Source organism: Trichosurus vulpecula, chromosome 4 (assembly GCF_011100635.1).
Source record: "Trichosurus vulpecula isolate mTriVul1 chromosome 4, mTriVul1.pri, whole genome shotgun sequence".
Lineage (NCBI taxonomy): Eukaryota > Metazoa > Chordata > Mammalia > Diprotodontia > Phalangeridae > Trichosurus > Trichosurus vulpecula.
This window is the reverse complement of record NC_050576.1, coordinates 442,448,141-442,469,546: the sequence shown is the minus strand read 5'-3', so window position 1 is coordinate 442,469,546 and position 21,406 is coordinate 442,448,141.

Below are 21,406 nucleotides of genomic sequence, written 5' to 3'. Positions count from 1 at the left end.
ATGATATTGTAAAGTTAACCTGTGAGGCTGTTGCCGGCAAATTGCCTTCTTTGTCTGTTGCCTTATAAAGCAGGTAGGCACTGGTCAGTGAATGGGGAACCCACAGGGGAATACCTTGATCAGCCCCCACCAAGGCTTGGGGGGAATCTGCGTTTGCCTCAACCACCCCCCACGGAAGCTTCGGGGACTTGTAGGAGTTGTAGCTCCTACTATATTCTCACTGACTTCTTGGAGAAGGGTGATTAGGGAAAGCTATAGGAGTTGGGGCTCCCATTATCAGCAACGGTTTTGAGTAGACTAGACTAGAAGTAAGATTATTAACCCCTCCTAAGCTGTCTTCCTGTGCTTCCTATCTGACCATATCAAGAGCGAACCTGTTAGAGGCTGGAGTCCAAAAAACTCCAGTGCCTCCCATATGTTATTTGTGAAACACCCCCACAAAAGAAGGGAGAGTGCCTGAAAGGGACCTGGTGCAAGCTGAAACAGAATGCCTTCTGTCCTTTTAAAATAATGTCCCCAGGCTGACAAATGGAATCTGACCTCTGGGAAAGTCTTGTATCATAGTCCTGAGTCTTTTACCTCCAGTTTCTGTCTTCCTCAGAACCTGAAGATGTCAGAGAGCAGAGGTGACCAAATTCTCCCCTGTACAGGAGGAAACTGAGGCAGCAGGTGCCACATTCCTTTGATCAGAACTGGTTTTTCTCCAGAGCATTGCCAGGGAATTTGGTGAGCAGGCCAGGTGAGTGGAGACTTCCTTTCTGGTGCATGGGCTAAGCAGTGGACTACAGAGTCACTAAACTGAGAGACCCTGGGCTCACTTACTGGGGGCCCCTAGAATTCTTCTCTCTCCATTGATCTCTGGGGATAAGGTACTGTCTTCATCCTCGCTGCCTGGGGATGACATTTTTCCTGGAAGAAGCTCAACCATAGGCATAACCAGGGTGGGACCAATAGGGCTTTGTCCTAAGAGTGACCAATTTTAGAGGGCATCATGTTGGTGCCAGAGGATGGTGGTGAGCGGCTGCAGGCCTGGGAGTGGGAGGGTGACCAGGCTAACATTGCAGGCTCCTGTTCTAAAATGTATCTGTGTAGCAAGATCTGGGGAAGCTAAACTCAAGGATCTTACCTTCCCTCAGTGTCCTCCCAACCAAGAGAAGGGACTATGAGGATGCTCTAAACCTGGGCATCCAAGTGGATGAGGTGTGTGTGTCTGTCCATCTGTATGTATGTGTCTGTGTATCTATGTGTGTGTCTGTGTGTCTCTCTCTGTGTGTGTCTGTGTCTATGTGTGCATCTGTGTGTGTGTGTTTACATATCGTCTCCCTTATTAGTTTGTGACCTTCTCAAAGGCCCTCCCTTAACATACTCCCTAACTCCCATACTCTTAACATACTGCCTTAACATGCAATATGGACACCTAGGACCACACACAGAGATGATTGGCAAGATGGAGAATGTGCAATGCCATGCAGTTACCACTTTGTTCCAACCATTTTATCAGAGACAGCTGAGGAAAATGCCTTCACTGCTTATGAATGGGCTGGGCCACAGATTCACTGACTGTATCGGTAAGGCAATAAAAACAATGTACGTGATAATTGTCAAAATGCCTCTGTGGTTCTGCATTGCAAGGTATATAGGACTCTCCACACAGAAGGTAGAAGAAGTAAACCATTTATTCAGACACCAGAGAACCATATCCCACAAGCCATTTATCCAATCTGTCAGAGCAGTAAAGCATTCGATACACAATATCACAACATAGAACCTCACCATCCCAAAACCTCTCTGACCTCCTGCTGGGGTCTTCCCCCCAAAAAAACCTACAGTACAGCTAAGTCAGCCTGTTCAGTTCTAACAATGCCCACAGCAGCCATTAGCAGCCATTCTCTCTCTGCTCTCTCTCATCTCTCATCTCTCATCTCCCCACTCCATATACTAAGAAAAACAAAATCCATTACAAATACATATAGTCATGGAAAATAAGTTTCTCCATTAGCTATGTCCAAAAAAAGTAATAAAAAGAAAGAGAAGAAAATATGTTTTAATCTCCACTCCAAGTCCATTCATTCTCTATCTGGAGGTGGGCAGCTTGGTGCATTGAAAGAAATGATGAAGGAGATAGTTTCAGAAAAACCTGAGAAGACTTGTATGAACTGATGTAGCTTGAAATGAACAGAAACAGCAGAAATATTTATATAGCAATATCGTAAAAAATAATCAATTTGTGTCGATAAGAGTTAACTAAGTCTTTCAAATTTGTGTTGATAAGAGTTACTGAGTCTTTCAAATTTGATTATTTTTATGATATTGCTATATAAATACTTCTGCTGTTTCTGTTCATTTCAAGCTACATCAATTCATACAAGTCTTCTCAGGTTTTTCTGAAACTATTTCCTTCATCATTTTTTTGAATACAACCATATTCCAATGCTTTCGTGTATCATAATTTGTTCAGTCATTCTCCAGTTGATGGGCATCTGTTCAGCCACTACAAAAAGAGCTCCTATAAACATTTCGTACATCTTTTTCCTCTTTCTTTGATGTCTTTGGGGCATAAACCCAGTAGCAATATCTCTGGATCAAAGAATGTGCACAATTTAATAGCTTTTGTGCCATAGTTTCAACTTGCTTTCCAAAATGGCTGGACCAGTTCACAGCTCCACCAATATTTCATTAGCGTGCCTATCTTCTGATATCTCCTCCAGCATTTGTCATTTTCCTTTACTGTCATCTTAGCCAAGCTGTTGCGTGTGGGGTGGTATTTCAGTTATTTTCATTTTCATTTTCCTAATTACTAGTGACTTAGAGGTTTTTTTTAACATGGCTGTTAATAACTTTGATTTCTTCCTCTGAAAATTGCCTATCCCTATCTTTTGACCATTTGTCAATTGAGGAATTTCTTCTATTCTTTTGAATTTGACTCAGTTTCCTATATATTTTAGAAAAGAGACCTTTAGCAGAAAAGGTTAGTGCAAAGATTTTTTCTGCAGTTTCCTGCTTTTCTTCTAATTTTAGCTGCATTTGGTTTTTTTTTAATTTTTTTAATTTTATGTAATCAAAATTATCCATTTTATCTCCTGTGAACCTCTGACTCCCTTGTTTGTTTATAAACTCTTCCCCCATCCATATATCTGACACAATTTCCTCCATGCTCCAATAATTTGTTTATGATGTCACCCTTTATGTCTAAATCACATACCTATTTTGAGCTGATCCTGGAATATGGTATGAGATGCTGATCCATGCCCATTTTTTGCCAGATTACTTTCAAATTTTCCCAAAAGTTTTTGTGAAATACTGCCCCAAAAGCTGGGATCCCTGGGTTTATCAAACATTCAGTTACTATGCTCCTTCAATCCTGTAAATACTTAATCTCTCCTATTGATCAAACTCTCTTTTACTCAGTACCAAATTGTTTTGACAATTTTTTTCAACAATCCAGCTAGCAGTTGCTGTGAGGGAGTGTAAAATCAGCAACAACCAGCTCACAGAATGCTGCAAGCCCAGGTTCTTTTGATCTGCTTTACTAAGGAAAGCAACATTAAGGGGTTGACAATCTCACTTTAATCCAGCATACAAATACCATTCACTTAGTTCAGGGGGAAAAGCCAGCACCCTGAACTTTGGAACAAATACAAACAAATTACAAACATCGACAGACAAACCAAATACAATTCATAGTTACCAACATCTAAATTCAGCCCAGGGGGCTCATGACAAGGGCTGGCCCAGAGTCACTTGAGCCACCATGGCTGTGGGTAAGAGCTCCAGAAAAAGAGAAAGCCAACCCCTGGTTTTATACCTTTTTCAGGGTCAAGAGTGAGTCACACATGCAACTCACCCATGTGACCTAAAATCATCACAAAGATGTGACTTAAACCCACGTGGTCTAAAAGACTCTGATATCACAAACATGTCACTCAAACCCATGTAAACTAGGCTTTCCCTTGAGTCAAGGAGGTCATCCAGGACTCCTCATTTAATCAAGGAAATAAAGGCCAAACTCTTCAAGGGCACTTGGTTGAACTAAGTGCTAAGAACCCATTTTGATTGCCAATACACAATTACAGTTTTGTGGTATAGTTTGAGATCTCATATCGCCACGTCTCCTTACTGCCCTTTTTTCATCTATTCCTTTGATATTCTTGACCTTTTTGTTCCTCTAGATTAATTTTGTTAGTATTGTTTCAGGTGTATAAAGTAATTCTTTGATAATTTCATTGGTATGAAACTGAATAAGTAAATTGATTGATGTAGTACTGCCATTTTTATTCCATTGGCTTCGCCTACCCATGAGCCTACATGGAAAAGTGTTTCGTAATTGTGTTCATATAGGTGCTACTATTATCCCCATTTTACAGTGGAGGAATCTGAAGCAGAAGTACAATGACTTATCCAGGACCACACAGCTAATAAATGACTAAGGTCAGACTGGATTTCAGGTCTTCTGGACTCCAAGAACAGTGCTCTGTCCACTGCACCACCTCAACTACCAAGCTTTCTCTAGCCTGACTTCTAAGCCTAAAATCCCAGTACCTTTTGGAGTCTCTTACCTCACACAGCTGATTCCTATTAAGATTAAGTATTGAGACCCCTAGGTTTGACCTCTATCCTCCAGCTGGGCTAATCTCTTCATTCCAAGATGCACCCCAACCCCAGTTCATGCTCATGCACAGTCCACCTGGAATGTCCTCTCACACTTTCATCCCAAGACTAGAGCTTCCCAGACAGGCTTCTTTTCTTGGTGTCCAAGTATTTTTGAAGAGATGGCCTCTGGCAGAGGCTCAGAACAGAGGCAGAATAATTCCTCCACTCCCTCACCCCTCTCCAAGGAACGCTCCATGACTCCTAGCCATGTCCTCCCATGCTACGGCTATTGCTGACAAAGAGCACACACCTCATGACCCACTGTCTTTATTTTGACTCAATCTGGTGCTCAAGCAGGGGGTCTCCAGGTTCTGTCTTGGCAGCCCCCCAATCTGTGCCAGACCAGAAACATCAGTGTCCCCAGGGTGAGGAGCACTAGTCCAGAGAGGCCTATTTGAATGAAGTAGTTTGGTGGAATCCTGGGGGGTGAATTCTAGAGGGACAGATAGGACTCTTCAAATCATTGAGTACTGGAGAAACTAGGAGGCTGGCTATATGAATCTTTAGAGGATATAGGTGGCTGGGAGAAGGAGAGGGTACATTTCTGGTTCTGTTTCAATCTTAGAGAGAATCGAATACGAGGATGTTTTTTAAATATTCAGAGCTAGAAAGAGTGCCAGGTTCCCAAAACACTTGTGGGCTAGGATAGCTGGCTATAGGAGAGATAGGGAAGGAAATGAAGGGCTAGAGGCTAAGATGCCTAAATACCAAAGGAGGTCGAAGGCCAGGGGATGGGGTGCTAGGTACCCTGAGAAGTCTATGGAACAGCAAACATGGTTTCATGAGGGGTTAAGAGGGATACCATTCCAGTTCCTGGGGCCCCTTACCTGACCAGCTGATGAGCAAAGGGTCACTTTTCTGACACAGGAGCTATGGAGCAGAAGTGATATGATAGCAGCACCTGGAAGTGCCAGGCTGAGGGGCCCTGAAGGGGAAAGTCAGCCCAGGGCTGGGTAGAGCTGAGGGACTAAAAGGGGCCTTTGGGAAGCTCCCAGGTTAAAGAACAAAACTCCCTCCCAGCTGGCCATCATAGTGCAGGCTTACATTGGTGCCTGTTACCATGACAGGACTTGGCATTGCCTGTAGCCAGGGCTTAGGCAAGACTGCTGGAGAAGGAAAGCAGGGCTGGGTCCTCCTCCACCCCTGCCCCTTTGTCCCTCAATCCCAAATTGTTTGATTCTTTTCTTCCTCAATATCTTTATGTCCCAATGTGGGGTGATAGAAAAAGCCTGACTTAGGAATGAAAAGACTGAGCCTCCAGTCCCAGCCCTGATCCTGACCTGCGGGGTGACCTCAGACAAATGACTTTCCCTCCCTTGGAACATAAGTTCTTCATCTGTAAAACAAGTGGCTTAGCCTAGATCTCTGTAGCCCCTTCCAACTGGAACATCTGGGACTCGATCATTCTGTGTATGTCTCTGCCTTGGTCTCTGACTCCTTGATTGTCTTCCTGTTTCTCGAGCCTCAATTTACACATTAAGAGATGACAGAGTTGGGTTCCATTTCTAAGGGTCCTTCCAGCTCTGAAGTTCTGACATTTTTAAGTAGTAACAGGAGCCACTGTGAATGTGAAATCCCCTCTTTCCCATAAAAGCCCCTTGTGGAAAACTGCAACCATTGCTGGCCTGCCCTACCACGGTCTCCACAGGTCTCTTCCGTATCCTAAAGATCACCTTTCCTGGAGCTTGGTTTCCAATACTATCCCCACTTGGGTCAACCCCTTTGGGACATAGCTCAGCTTGTCCATGTCCATACTCATGTCCGTGTGGAACTAAAATCCAGGCTTCTTGATCCTGAGGGAAGTCAGAGCTCCTCCCTCCATCTCTCCTACATATGACCCCTCCCCTAAATGAACACTTTCCTCTACATGTGGTCTGAGCAAGGCAGAGACTCAGTTTGCTTCGTGATTAAATAGAACATGGTACAGCTCTGTACTCTTACTAGGTCCCTGAATCTCTGCTCTGGGACTGTCCTCAGGCATAAAGTCCTTCCTGGGAGGGAATTAACCCTTGCTATGATTGAAGTCACCCCACCATACCTAGGGGAGGGGTGGCTGTCAATAAGCTAAGTCCTTTCCAGGTACCCAAGTGATGTCTAGGGAGAGGCCCCTGGGCAGCCAGAGACTTCAAACAACTTTTCCATGAGTTCCAGTGCTGAGAATAGCAGGTAAAACAATAGCAATCTATTTGATGCCAAGCTTTATTGGCAAATGGGGGAGAGGGATAACAAGGCAAGGGGAAGAGGCCCCCATTTCTAACTCAGATGTACACAATGACATGGAGGATAAGTCACATAGGAGCAGCACTGCACCAGGGAGCACAGAGACCTGGGCTCATTCTGCAGGAAGGGGGAGCTCCAGGGGGAAGGTGTGTTCCTGCTGGGAGGGGGGTGCTCCAGGGGGAAGGTATGTTCCTTGGGGAGGGGGGTGCTCCAGGGGGAAGGTATGTTCCTTGGGGAGGGGTGCTCCAGGGAGAAAGTGTGTTCCTGCTGAGGGGGGAGTGCTCCAGGGGGAAGGTGTGTTCCTTCTGAGGGGGGAGTGAGTGCTCCAGGGCAAAGGTGTGTTCCTTCTGGGGGGAGCTCCAGAGGGAAGGTGTGTTCCTGCTGGAGGGGAGGGGGTGCTCCAAATGCTCCTCTGAGAGTGCGATTCTTATACAGATAATTCTTGCTTTACATAAAATCAAATTATACAAATTGGACTTTTAGAATTCTGAAATTCACCTTCCATAAAACCACATCTGTTACCTGCATTGTACAGTACTGAGCACTTTCTCTCTGTACTTCTTCCCTAGGCTTGGCTCAGTGCTTCATACCCTCCCACCCCCAACAAAAACAACACCCCCCCCCAAAAAAAAGACTTTTAAAACCCTCCAAGTGAAAGCAGAAGAATTGCAGAGAGACCAGGTCTGCTGCTGATGCCTGCTCTGGACTGTGGGCTTCGCTTGATTCCTCAGGTGCAGAGAGAGGAGACCTTTGTCCCACTCTAGCACATCTATCCATTCACTCCAGGGTCCACATGTCTGTCTCCAGCCCTGCGTGTTTCTCCTCCTGCTCTTACTTCTCCATCTCAGCCTCCATGTGTAAACCATGTTCAGACCCCTTCCCTCCAAGGATGGGCAGGTCCCCTTCCTAACACCCTTCCTCCCTCACCTAAGCAGTGTTAGGCAGAGATCTGCAGAACAGGGTCCACTTTTGCTTAAATAAATGCAGAAGGGTCTGTACAGTGGTCTGATTTGGGGTGCTTCCCCTGCTGGTTAATTAGCATATCAACGATCAGAGCAAAATATTATTTGGAGGGTTTGTCATCAGAGAGAAAAACAAGCTGGTGGCAGACAAAATATTCTTTGGAGCAATGGGGCACACAGCTGTACTAACCTTCAAAAATATTATTGTCCATGACATTATTTTCCATGAGTATGAGTATGTTCTACAAGTTTACAGCCGCCCTTTAGGAGAGACCATCATGATGGCCACAAGACCAGTAGGTCTAATCTTATAACAATAGTTTTCAGGGATAGATTCTATAAGCTCCAGCCTCCCTTAAGAAGAGACTACCATGGGGGAGTCTCAAGCCTGCCAAGCTCAATGTTACAACAATCTCCTTTCCCATTCCCCTGCTTCACCTGTCACCCACTCCTCCAGGGAGTCACTAAGAAGAGACCACCATGGGGGTCTCAAGCCTGCCAAGCTCAATGTTACAACAATCTCCTTTCCCATTCCCCTGCTTCACCTGTCACCCACTCCTCCAGGGAGTCACTAAGAGGCATGGGTCTGGTAGCAGCAGCTACCAGCTAGCAGCAGCATCTCATGCCTCCATGAGCAGAGGTCAGTCACCTTTTCAAAGAAGAACTTAGCTCCCACCTCTGAGCATTCCTGGATTTCCCACTTTGTACGAGAAGAATCTGGTGCCTGGAACTAAAGCTCAGCACCCCAAAGTTGTGATCCCACCTGGATCCTATATAGTCTCTGGCCTAGCACCGAGGGTATATTTGGAGTAAGAGATCTCCCCTAGGAAAGAAAAGAATTTGGAGGAATGCCATCAGTGATCCTCAGTCCCCTAGGCCTCAGGGAGCCTGAGTTTGGAGTGAGAGGACCTCTTTGTACCTCAGTTTCCCCATCTGTAAAGTGGGTCAGTTGAAATCAATGATCTCTTTGTCCCCTCCTCATAGGTAGGAACTTGAAGTGAGGAGGGAAAGGAATAGGGAAAATTTCCCGTGGGGTAAGGGTAAGAAATGGAGAATGGAATCCAAGGACAGGCTGAATACCTGGTTCCTAGATGGTATCAGAGACTGAAAAGATCCAAGGGAGAGTCAGGGACAGAGGAGGAAGAGGGATGGGGTGAATACAGTTACTCATCAGGGGATGTGCCCCTATATTCTACAGTGAGCATAAAAGGTCACCTCCCAGTCTTCAGCCCTTGGCCCCCCATCAAACCAGGCAGCTGGCACTTGGTTGGCACCCCCTGAATGACCTACATGTCTTCCTTGCAATCTGAGGCTCTCTTATGGATCTGGGCATCTGGCCCCCTACCTCTATTGCCCCAGAGACCCAGATGTCCATCCTCCCAACTGTCTAATTAGGAGCCAGCTCTCCTGGCCCCTGCTTCCTTCACTCCTTGGGAACTAGACTAGAGGAAACCACAGAGGACTAGAGAGGCAGTAAGAATGAAGAGGATGTCTAGATGGACTCATATAGGCTCCATAGTAGGAGAGGGGACAAGACCAGGGCCATGGTTGGTGAATGGAAATAGTTGGACAGACTCGAAGAATAGTAGGCAGGGAGAGGCCCCTTGATGACCCCTCCCTTCCTGTCCCCTAAGAAATGAGCCATTGGAAGAGTATAGCCTGGCCTGGCCCAGGTTTCCTATGGGTCAGGTTCCTGGGAGCTTAGAGATCATCCCACTATACTCCTTCATTTTTCAAAGAAAGAACCTCAGCCCCAGAGAAGGAGAGAAGCTTGCTCAAGGCTATACAGAGATGCAGAGGTCAGAAGGAGAAGAATCACAAGATGTCAGAGTCAGAAGGGATAACAGTGGCCATTTAGTCTGGTCCAGACCTGAAAAGGCAGCTGGCAGCTCAGTGGATCGCACACCGGGCCTGAAGTTAGGAAGTTGTTGTTGTTCAGTCCTGTCCCACTCTTCCTGGCCCTATCTGGGGTTTTCTTGGCAAAGATTTGCCCTTTCCTTCTTCAGCTCATTTCACAGATGAGGAAACTGAGGAAAACAGGGTTAAATGATTTACCAGGTTTAGTGTCTGAGGCCAGATTTGAACTCATGAAGAGGAGTCTTCCTGACTCCACGTCAGGGGCTCTATACACTGCACCACCTAGCTGAGTTTAGGGTCCTTCAAATTAAATTGAATGTTTATACTTACCTGCTGATATACTTTGCTCTACTCTGGAAACTCCCTACTGCCTACCTGTAGCCAATCAGGTCAATGTTCTTATGCCCTTCTCTGAACTCCATGCAGTGTAACCTCACGAAGAGTTGAGGAGGGAGCCACATCTTTTTCCAGCCTTCTCCTTTGCCAAACAAGCTAATAAAGTGCTTTCTAAAACTACTTCAGGTTTGGGGGGTTGTTCTGAACTAATAACATTCACACACATGCACACACACAACACACATATACATACACAAACACACATTACCACAACCACCAAAAGGATGGTCCCTTCAAGGCCCCAAAGTCCCAGGCTTTGTGTGACTTCCCCCCACAGAGCAGCTCCCAGATCTCGGGGATCTCCTCCATAGGGTGGGGCTGGGGGATGTCAAGGTCAGTTACAGGGCATCTCCATATGAAAAGTAGTGATGAGGGGCAGGAGGAGCATCAGGGTCATGGTGCTGAGAAAAGCAGGACCTTGGAACATGTAGGTAGCACACCAAGGTTGGCAAAGAGTTTTTACCAATATTGGCTCCTTTATCTCCATGCAAACCTGGGAGGGAAGTGTCATTATTATCCCCATTTTAAAGCTGAAGAAATTGAGGCTAAAAAAGATGACTTGCCCTGGATCAAGCAGCCAGTAAGTTCCCAAGGCAGGATTCAAACACAGGCCCTTCTTGACTCCAAGCCCAGCACTCTGGGCACTGTCTGATGCTTCTGGTACAGTGGCATGTGCTCATTATATTTCAGGATTATCTCCAATAAGAAGGTCACAGTGCTAAGAAGTCGTGGTGCCCTCAAAGACAACACAGACACACCTGAAACACACCTGATTGGCTGTGAAAATTGGCCACATCCCACCATCCCTGTGGTGTTCTTGGCCCACCAGCCAGTACTGGCCTCTCCCTGAAAGTCTCAACAGGGATGTGAAGGAGGTCAATGGAGCTAGGATTAAAACCAAGAATCACCTGCCCAGCAAAACTGAGTATCATGCTCCAAGGCAAAATATGGATTTTCAATAAAATAGAGGACTTTCAAACTTTCTCAATGAAAAGACCAGAGCTGAATAGAAAATTTGACTTTCAAATACAAGAATCAAGAGAAGCATGAAAAGGTAAACAAGAAAGAGAAATCATAAGGGACTTACTGTGTTGGCAACCAAAAATGGGCTCCTTAGCACTTAGTCAACAAGTGGCCTTGACTAGTTTGGCTTTTTCCCCTGAACTGAATGCTGTTTGTATGTTGGACTGGAGTAAGCTTGTCGGCCCCTTCACCTTGCTTCCCTTGCTTAAGCTGATGGAAAGAACCTGTGCTTTCCCGGTCAACCCCTTCACCTTGCTTAAGCAGATTGAAAGAACCTGTGCTTTCCCCGGCGTACCTTACACCCCCGCAGAAGCTGGATGGTTAAAAGCAGCTCCCGTTGGAGCCAGAGGCTACAGCTACAGCCGCAGCCGCAGCCGCAGCCACAGCCGAAGCAGGAGCTGCCAGTAGCAGAGCTGGCCTACGGGAGGAAGCTGAACAAAGACTTCAGGCCAGTGGGTAATCTTTTTACCATAGAGGGGGAAGCATGATTTTGCTTTACGCAATCATGCTTCTCTGTAGCCTCCTGGTTACTCTTTCAAGGCGTACTTATTGGGCCTGGAAACTTTTCATTAATATGTCAAAATGGGGATGCTGGTTCATGGGTTGGTTACTGTGGAGCCTAAATATATGTTTTGATTCTTCTGCCTTCTACTTTGAGAGTTTCTTATATCCGGCGGTTCCGAACCTTTCAGACATGTTTATGATCCTCTTTGAGATTATAAACTCTGCCCTCCTAATACACTTACTAAAGTGGAACTGTTTTGCTTACATTCCTACATGGAAAAATGATGTGTATGATTCATGAGACCTCAGTATTGGGGTAGCTGAAGGGAATATACATATATACATACATACATACATATATAATATATACATATACATATATATGTATGTATAGACAGAGGGCACAGGGTGAGTTGAAAATGAAGGGATGATGTCTTAAAAAATAAAATAAAATTAAGGGATAAAAGGAATATATTGAGAGAGGGAGAAAGGGAGAGATAGAATGGAGTAAATTATCTCACATAAAAGTGGCAAGAAAAAGCAGTTCATTGGAAGGGAAGAGGGGTCAAGTGAGGGGGAGTGAGTGAATCTTGCTCTCATCGGATTTGACTTGAGGAGGGAATAACATACACACTCAATTGGGTATCTTACCCCACATGAAAGCAGGGGGAAGGGGATAAGAAAGGGGAGATGATAGAAGGAAAGGCAGATAGGGGGAAGAAGTAATCAAAAGCAGACACTTTTGAAAAGGGACAGGGCCAAGGGAGAAAATTGAATAAAGGGGGACAGGATAGGATGGAGGGAAATACAGTCTTTCACAACATGACTATTTATGGGAGTGTTTTGCATGATGATACATGTGTGGCCTTTGTTGAATTGCTTGCCTTCTTAGGGAGAGTGGGTGGGGAGGGAAGAGGGGAGAGAATTTGGAACTCAAAGTTTTAAAAGCAGATGCTCAAAAAGAAGTTGTTTTTTGCATGCACCTGGAAACAAGATATATAGGCAATGGGGCATAGAAATCTATCTTGCCCTACAAGAAAGTAAGGGGAAAAGGGATGGGGGGAGGGGAAGTGGGGTTACAGAAAGGAGGGCTGACTGGGGAATGGGGCAATCAGAATATATGCGATCTTGAAGTGAGGGGAGGGTAGAAATGGGGAGAAAATTTGTAACCCAAAATCTTGTGGAAATCAATGCTGAAAACTAAAAAATATTAAATAATAAAGTATGGAATTCAAAAAGAAAAAAAAGTTGTTACCATTGATCCTAGTGACAATAAAAAAAGATGAAGGAAATTAACTTCAAAAAAAAAACAAAAAAAGGTTTGCAAATCCCTTTACATATGTATTTTATTGATTAGCCAGTAACTAAACATTTATTAAGTGCCTACTACATGCCAGGCACTGGGGACATAAAGATCAATATGACCGTCCCTGCCCTCAAGAAACTCCTGACATATAGAAACAACATATAAAAAGAAGCTCAAAGTATGTGAAGGAGGGTAGTCAGTGAGGGGTCATGATGAAACTGAGACGGGAAATTATCTGAAGAGTTGCAAGTGTCAGAGCTGATTTCATCTTGCTGAATGGTGAGTTTCTAGGGGTTATGAAATCAAGAAAGTTAGCAGGGTAGGAAATGATGAGCTCAATTCCCCGAGTGTCCTCACTAAATGCTGGATGATCAGGGAGGATCATAATAGAGATCACTTGATCTCTACTTCCTAAGGCAGCCCATCCCACTTTTGGACAGCTCTTACTGTTAAGAAGTTTTTCCTGACTTAAAAAGCATCTCTCTCTATCATGAACTTTTCTTCTTAGTTCAGTCTGTGGTCAAGCAAAACAAGTCTAACTCACGCAAATAAAGTCAGATCTAAATAAATGGAAAAATATCAGTTGCTCATGGTTAGGCCGAGCTAATATAATAAAAATGACAATTTTACCTAAATTAATCTATCTATTCAGTGCCATACCAATTGAACTACCAAAAAATTATTTTACTGAGCTGGACAAAATAATAACAAAATTCATCTGGAAAAGAAAGAGGTCTAGAATATCTAGGGTACTAATGAAAAGAAAAGCTAGAGAAGGTGGCCTAGCCATACCAGATATGATGACCAGCAGTCATCAAAACTACCTGGTACTGGCTAAGAAACAGAGGTGTGGATCAGTGGAATAGGATAGGAATACAAGATGGAGAAGTCAACAACTATAGCAATCTACTCTCTGATAAACCCAAAGAGGCCAGCTTCTGGGCTAATAATTCACTATTTCACAAAAACTGTTGGGAAAATTGGAAAATGGTAGGGCAGAAACTGGGCATAGACCAGTATCTTACACCATATACCAAAATAAAGTCAAAATGCATTCATGATTTAGGAGTAAAGGCTGATACTATAAGTAATTTGGGAGAGCAAGGAATAGTTTACTTATCAGATTTATGGAAAAGAAAAGAATTCATGACCCAACAAGAGATAGAGAGCATTACAAAATGCAAAATGGATAATTTTGATTATGTTAAATTGAAATGTTTTTGTTCAAAAAAAGCCAATGAAACAAAAATTAGGAGGGAAGCAGAAAATTGGGAGAAAATCTTTACAACTAGTATCTCTGATAAAGGTCTCATTTCTAAAACATACAGGGAACTGAGCCAAATATATAGGAATACAAGCCATTCCCCAATTGAGAAATGGTCAAAGGATATGAACAGGCAGTTTTCAGAGGAAGAAATTAAAGATATCTATAAGCATATGAAAAAATGCTCTAAATCACTACTGATTAGAGAAATGCAAATCAAAACAACTCTTAGATACCACATCTCTCCTGTCAGATTGGCTAAAATAACAAATCAGGAGAATGATAAATGCTGGAAAGGATGTGGGGAAATTGGAACATTGTTGCATTGCTGGTGGAGTTGTGAGCTGATCCAGCCATTTTGGAGAGTAATTTGGAACTATGCCCAAAGGGCCATAGGAATGTTCATACCCTTTGACCCAGCAATACCACTTCTAGGGTTGTATCCCAAAGAAATCACACAAGCGGGAAAGGGACCCATATGTACAAAAATATTTATAGCAGCTCTCTTTGTGGTAGCCAAGAATTGGAAATCAAAGGGATGCCCATCAATTGGGGAATGGCTGAACAAGCTGTGGTATATGAAGGTAATGGAATACTATTGTGCCATAAGAAATCGGGATGATACGGACTTCATAACAACCTGGAAAAACCTACACAACATAATGCTGAGTGAGCGGAGCAGAGCCAGGAAAACATTGTACACAACCACAGATATATGGATTCTGTGAGGACTAACCCTGACAGACTTCGCTCCTCTCAGCAACACAAGGTACAAGGACAACTCCAAAGGACTCACGATGGAGAATGCTATCTACATCCAGAGAAAGAACTATGAAGTTTGAATGCAGATTGAGGCACACTTCATGCTTGCCTTTTTTTCTTCTCTTTTGTTTTTGTTTTTGGGTTTGTTTGGTTTTTTTTGGTTCTGTTTCTTCTTTCTCATGATTCATTCCATTGGTCATAATTCTTCTCCACAACTTGACTAGTGTATAAATTAATTCAATGCGAAGTTAAACGTGGTAGTTATATGAGATTCCATGCCATCTTGGGGAGGGAGGGGGGAGGGAAGGGAGAAAATCTGGAACTCAAAATTATGTAGAACCATGTGTTGTAAACTAAAAATAAAAATTAAAAAAAACCCAGAAGTAAACAATAAAAAAAAACAAGTCTAGCTCTTCCATCTGACACCCCTTTGGATACTTGAAAACAACCATCAGGTCTCCCCCAGACAAGAGATCCCAGAATCCTTTAACTAACTTTCTCATGGCATAATCTGAAGGCATGTGTTCACCTCTATCTGGATGCTCTCCAGCTTATCACTGTTCTTTCAAAAAATGTGGTACTCAGAACTTAACATCAGCTGCCACCATGCACTGGTGACTTGAGATCATAGATCATTTGTCTTGAGTTTCAACTGTTTAATAAAGTTTGTTTATTAAAAGCTAAGTTTATAAATACTATATAAAGTTTATGTTGTATATAATACATTAATATATAAAATACATGTTACATATAAAAATTATATAAAGTTTATTGAAACTAAAATGGTTATTTTATTGATAGATTTTGCATAAATATAATCAGTGAAGATAAAATAAGAGTAAAATGAGTATAGGAAAAGTGTATCAAATATCGCTAGTGAAAATATGATGCAATTGATTAGAAAAGAAAATCAACTTTTGTTATCTTGAGAAAAAAAAGGATTTTTTTTTCTTTTTGCCGAGGTGGTGGGGGGCAACGTTGGAAATGGAGCTCCCTTAGAAGGAAAAGAAGCATTCCTTATCCTGGGTTGCCACACCTCTGATTCACTTTTCTAAATCACGACAATCACCAATGATCAGGCAAAATCTGGGAGGGACTTGCGTTGGCCTTGGGGGAGAGGAAGGGGAGGCCATATAGGAAAGGCCACAATCTGGAGGTTTAGTTGAAGCTGGAGTCGGGGCAGGGGAGATAGCAAGCTGCGGAACTGGAGATCTCCCAAATGGGGCGAGGGGACCTCAATCCTCTACCTACCCCCCACCCCTGGTACAGATGCACAATCCAATATCTAGTGAAGAAATGCCAGTCCCTCTACTCTCCCCCCAGCTCCGTTTCTCTTCTCCCCCTCCCCTCCACCGACTCCACAAATTAAAGATGGGATGCCTCAGCCTTGTGGATAGGGAGGTAGCCACCTGCATGATCAGAGAGCTCCCTCTGCTACCTCCGGCTCTTCTCAATGCCATACTACCTAGGCTAGCTCTCAGAATACGGAGGGAGTGACAACAGTTTCCACAAGAGCATTGCCTTTGGGTTAGTTGGTTGTATTACCAGGCAGGTCACCAGGCATTGGCCCCTCCGAGAAATGGGCATATTTGGGTGGATGATTTCAGGAAAGCCAGTGAATTAAGAGACAAAAAATCAGTCAAGGGACTAGTAGAGAAAGGGACTGGAGGAAGACCAGTAGAGCCCCGCCCCCTATGGCCCCTCCAGAGAAAGATCTCATGGGGGCTAAATGCAGATGGAAACACAGTAATTTAAAACAAACAAAAAACTCTTTTTTCCCCACCCCACCCCCAAATGAGACTGTTATACCCTGCCCCCCTCAGTTTCTCCATCTTGCCCCAGCTCACCCCACTGTTTTTACTCCCATCTCCACGGACCCCACTGTTTGTACTCCCATCTCCACAGAAATAATCCTGCCTCAGCTTGTTGCACTGTTTGTGTTCCCATCTCCACAGAAATCAAATTATGTTCTTTCCCTTTAAGTACCCTGTCTCTACCCCTGCTGGGGCTGTTGGATTTGAGTCTTTACTCTGAACAGTCTCACACTTGAATAAATCCACATCCAAATTTATATCCGGGGTCTCACTCATTTTTTCAGCACATTTCTGGAGGCCCCAGCGAGATTTGGGGGTGGCCTGTGGCACCCCCCGAGACCTGGGCCAGGTAGGGTCTCGTCCTCAGGTAGTGGGTGTCTCCTCCTCCCGACCTTAAGGGGAACTGGCCTCTGAGATGTTAATAATTGGCTTTTAGGCCAGACGTCCCAGAGCCCCAAAGCTCAAGAGGGAGGAGAACTAACCCACCCCCTGATGCCGATCTGCCCTCTATTCAGACTTTTGTGGATCCAGACCTCTAGGGAAACCGGTCTCGATGTTCCAGAGCCCCAGGAGGTAAGTTAGGTTTCTGGTTTCTGGTTTCTGTTGGGAATTCCCTTCTGGTTCTGGTGGAGATTCGGGGCCGGACGAAGCTTAAGTGGTCAGTAAGGGTGGGGGGGGGGGCGGAGAAGACAGACCTAATTACTCTGACAGACCCTCCCCTCTGAAAAAACACCAATCTCCCAGGCATGCACTAAGACATTAGGCCTCTGCCCATTTCTGGTTTCTGGTATCTGTCCCGAGGAGTGTCTCTGTTTTGTGTTTGTGTGTTTTTGTCTGTTTGTGCCTGTGCGTGTGCGTGTGTGCGCGTGTGTGTGTGTGTGTGTGTGTGTGTCTGTGTGTCTGTGTGTCTGTGTGTCTGTCTGTCTGTGAATGAGTGAGAGTAGCCTGTTAGCCGCTGCAGCAGCAGGCAGTAAACTCCCCCTTGCCCCTCTCTATCACACTGGCATTCCTGAGGAGGGAGCAGAGCAGGCTATGTGTCCATAGTCTGGTTAAAATTTACCATCGTTAGGAGAAATACTCACAAGTTAAAGTCAAGTTGTGGGGGGAGATTGATTTATGTTGAAGATGGGAGAAAACAGGGTATGTGAGAAAAGAAAGCCTGAGAAGTGTTAAGACCGAGTTCTCATGGCTCTGGCATAACTTCCGCTCAAAAAGGCAGAGTTATCTGAGCAGGAGGAAGACTTAAAGGTAACCGAGTTCTCAGGGCTCAGGAGGAAGACTTAAAGGTACATGGGAAAAGTTCCTTTGAACTTCTCTGCACTAAAAAAGTTTCAGGATAAGGAAGGGTTAACTGTTCCCTAAGATCAAAAGGGAAACAGCTACAGAAGTATTTTAACCCTTTTTCTGCCTACATAAAGGAGAAAAAGTTTTTGTGTAATGGGACCCAACCAGAAAAAGAATTGAACTAAATGTGAAAAGTGAAGATGTAACATTCCTAATTTAATGCTTAAGATAAATTAGAGTTCATTTTACTGCTTGTCACTAAAGTTTATGGGAAAAGGAAAGGAGAGACTGTGATAAAAGTGGAAGATTAGTAAATTAAAATCTTGAGCAAGCAGCTTAGGGTAAAAGGCTTGATAGCCTGAGTTAAAAACCCAATAGATGAAGTTATAGAGACATGGAAGGGATTATGCCCACCCACCCTTTTTGGACTAGATCTGTGAGTAGGTTCTATTAAATTTAACATGAATATTGGTTCAGTATGTCACTTTAAACTAACCTGGTTATAACAGGTGATTCCAAATTGTAATAGTATTCTTAATTGTAAAAGAATTTAGTATATTGATTGGCAAAAAAAAACAAACGTTCAAGTTAAATAGAATTGCTTCATATGTGAATTTTCTAAGATGTGAAGTTTATGTCAATGGTGATAAGATGAAGGTGAAAATACATCCAGCCAGATTGGAAATCAATTATTATGATTTTAAAGGTTTAAATACACGACATCTCTTTATGGTATTGTTGTATTTCTAAAATTAAGTTCATATTACTTGGTAACAACTGTTAAGTTCATCTGTGTTGTTAGAGAAACAATTTCTCTAAGTGTTGTTAGATTGACAATTGTACTGTTAAAATAATGAAGGGATTAGAAAACTGTCAAGTTATTTTATATGACCATGTCTTTTAAAGAAGTTTAATTTCAGAAGTTATAAACTTCCAGGTTTTGTAGCAGAAGTACTGGGATCCCTATTTGTACAATAAGTTGGGAAAAGCCTGGAAGTGGAATTTTTACTGAAAGGAAGAGAACAGTGGAGTCAGAAACTAGCCGACCTCTGAACCTGGCTTTTAAAATAAGTAGGACTAATTTTTAATAATTGGCTTTTAGGATATTCTTTTAAAAATTAAAATTTGATTCTGAGCTCCTGGTAAAAGTTTTAAAAAGAAAAGGTATTTGTCAGAAAATGCTATTATTGTCAAGTTGTGATACCCGAAGACCATGGTGAGTCAGCCTCCCAGGACCTAGCCCCGACATCCCCTCCTGATGCCCTCCCCTCCCCACCTGCCCTTCTTGTGCTGAATTCCTCCTTCATGAGCCAACCGAGTCAGCTTCTGCCAGCCCCCACCTGGACCACTTTTTTCCCTGGTCCCTGGGGTTTGGGCCGAATCTAACCCTCCGGGCTTCTAGCCACAGCCTCTCCGGTTTCTAATCGTCAGTATCCCATGTCTTCTGAAGCCCACAAGGGCATAGCTCTCCACTTTTCTCTCCTCCAGTGACCCTCGCCCAGAACCCGAAACTGCTTTTCTAGCCTCCAGACAGATTCGTTCTCTTTCCTCAGTAGCTCTCCATATTTCCCGCCTCAAGGAAGCTGGCATCCTTGTCCCGTGCCAGTCCCCCTGGAACACCCCTCTGTTTCCTGCTAAAAAGCCTGGCACTTCTGACTTTCGGCCAGTGCAAGACTTCGGGAGGTCAATAAGCCATCCTTACACCCTCCTCAGCCTCTTGCCACCCACCCACACTGTGTGCACTGTCTTGGACCTTAAGGACGCTTTCTTCTCCATTCCTTTGGCTCCTGCAAGTTAGCCCCTTTCGCTTTTACCTGGGTCGACCCTTCTTCAAGCTTCTCCGGCCAGCCGACCTGGACAAGGTTGCCTCAGGGTTTCAAAAATTCCCCCACCCTCTTTGATGAAGCCCTCCACCGGAATCTCTTGTCTTTCCTGGAATCTAACCCTTCTTGCTCCCTCATTCAGTATGTTAATGATCTCTTCTTAGCTACATACACTTAGGACGGTTCCTTTCAAGCTACTCACTCTGCTTCCTGACTCCAACGATTTTTCTACCTATTTACAAAGAACGGGGCCTCCTCTGACGATTTTTCTTCCGGTAAGACAATCAGAAACAAAGGGGAGATCCTCACCCTCCTAGACTCTATTTGGCTCCCCTCTCAAGTTTCTCTTATCCACTGCCTGGGCCATCAGCCCAGCAACTCCCCTGAAACAATTGGCAACCGTGCAGCTGATGCCACTGCCGGGGCAGCATCCCTCTAGGAAGCCGCTGCTCTTCTTCTTGTTTCAGACCCCCTCCCCTCTGCCACCCCTCCTCCTGCCTATTCACCCTCGGATGATTCCTTCGCGGCAAAAGAAAAAAGTGGTGGGTTTTGGGAGATGGCCAAACTTTTGTTCCTGAGGTCTTGGGGAGGGATTGGGTGGGAAGACTCCATCAGATCACACCCCTGGAGGGGAGCTACTCAGGGACATCCTTACCAGCGCAGTCACCAGATGCAGTCCTGCCCCCAAGTGAACGAAAAACAGGCAGAGACAGCTCCACTGGGGGTAAGGCTGCGGGGAGCACAACCAGGGGAACATTGGGAAGTAGATTTTACTGAAGTCAAACCACCAGCAGCAGGTTTCAAATGTCTCTTGGTCTTTGCTGAAGAAAGAGACAGCCCCAGTGGTTGTAAAGAAACTCTTGAATGAATTGATCCCCGTTTCCCCTTAGCATTGGCTCAGATAATGGTGCTAGCTTTGTTGTCAAAATTTCTCAGGGTGAGGCCAGAGCTTTAGGGGAGGAAAGGAAATTGTATTGTGCCCACGGCTCCAGAGCTCCGGTTAGGTTGAACGAGCAAACTGCACCCTTAAAGAGTTTCAGGAGAACTGGGTCACTCTGCTCCCTCTGGCCCTGCTCCGCAGCTGATGCACCCCTAATAAACTAGGTTTGACCCCTTTCAAATTCTTTTTGGGCGGCCCCCTCCTATTAACGCTTTCCTCATTAAGTTCCTACAGGGTCTACAACATACCCAGTCTCAGCTTCATAAATCTGTCCGGGAAGTCCTGCCTACTCCAACTTCTGACCACCTCCACCGCTTCCAGCCTGGGGACTCTATCATAGTCCAAAAACATACAGCCTCTGGTCTCGAGCCTAAGTGGAAGGGCCCTTACACTGTCATCCTGACCACCCCATCTGCAATCAAGGTTAACTCAATTCCTGTCTGACTCCACCACAGCCACGTGAAAGCAGCTACATCCACACAATGGAAGGCAGAGCCCCTCGACGACCCTCAAAGGCTAAGATTGTTCTGACCCCCTTCTTGATCCTCCTATTATCCCCTTATGCCAAGCTCTACTTGGGCAATCACTACAGGGAACAAAT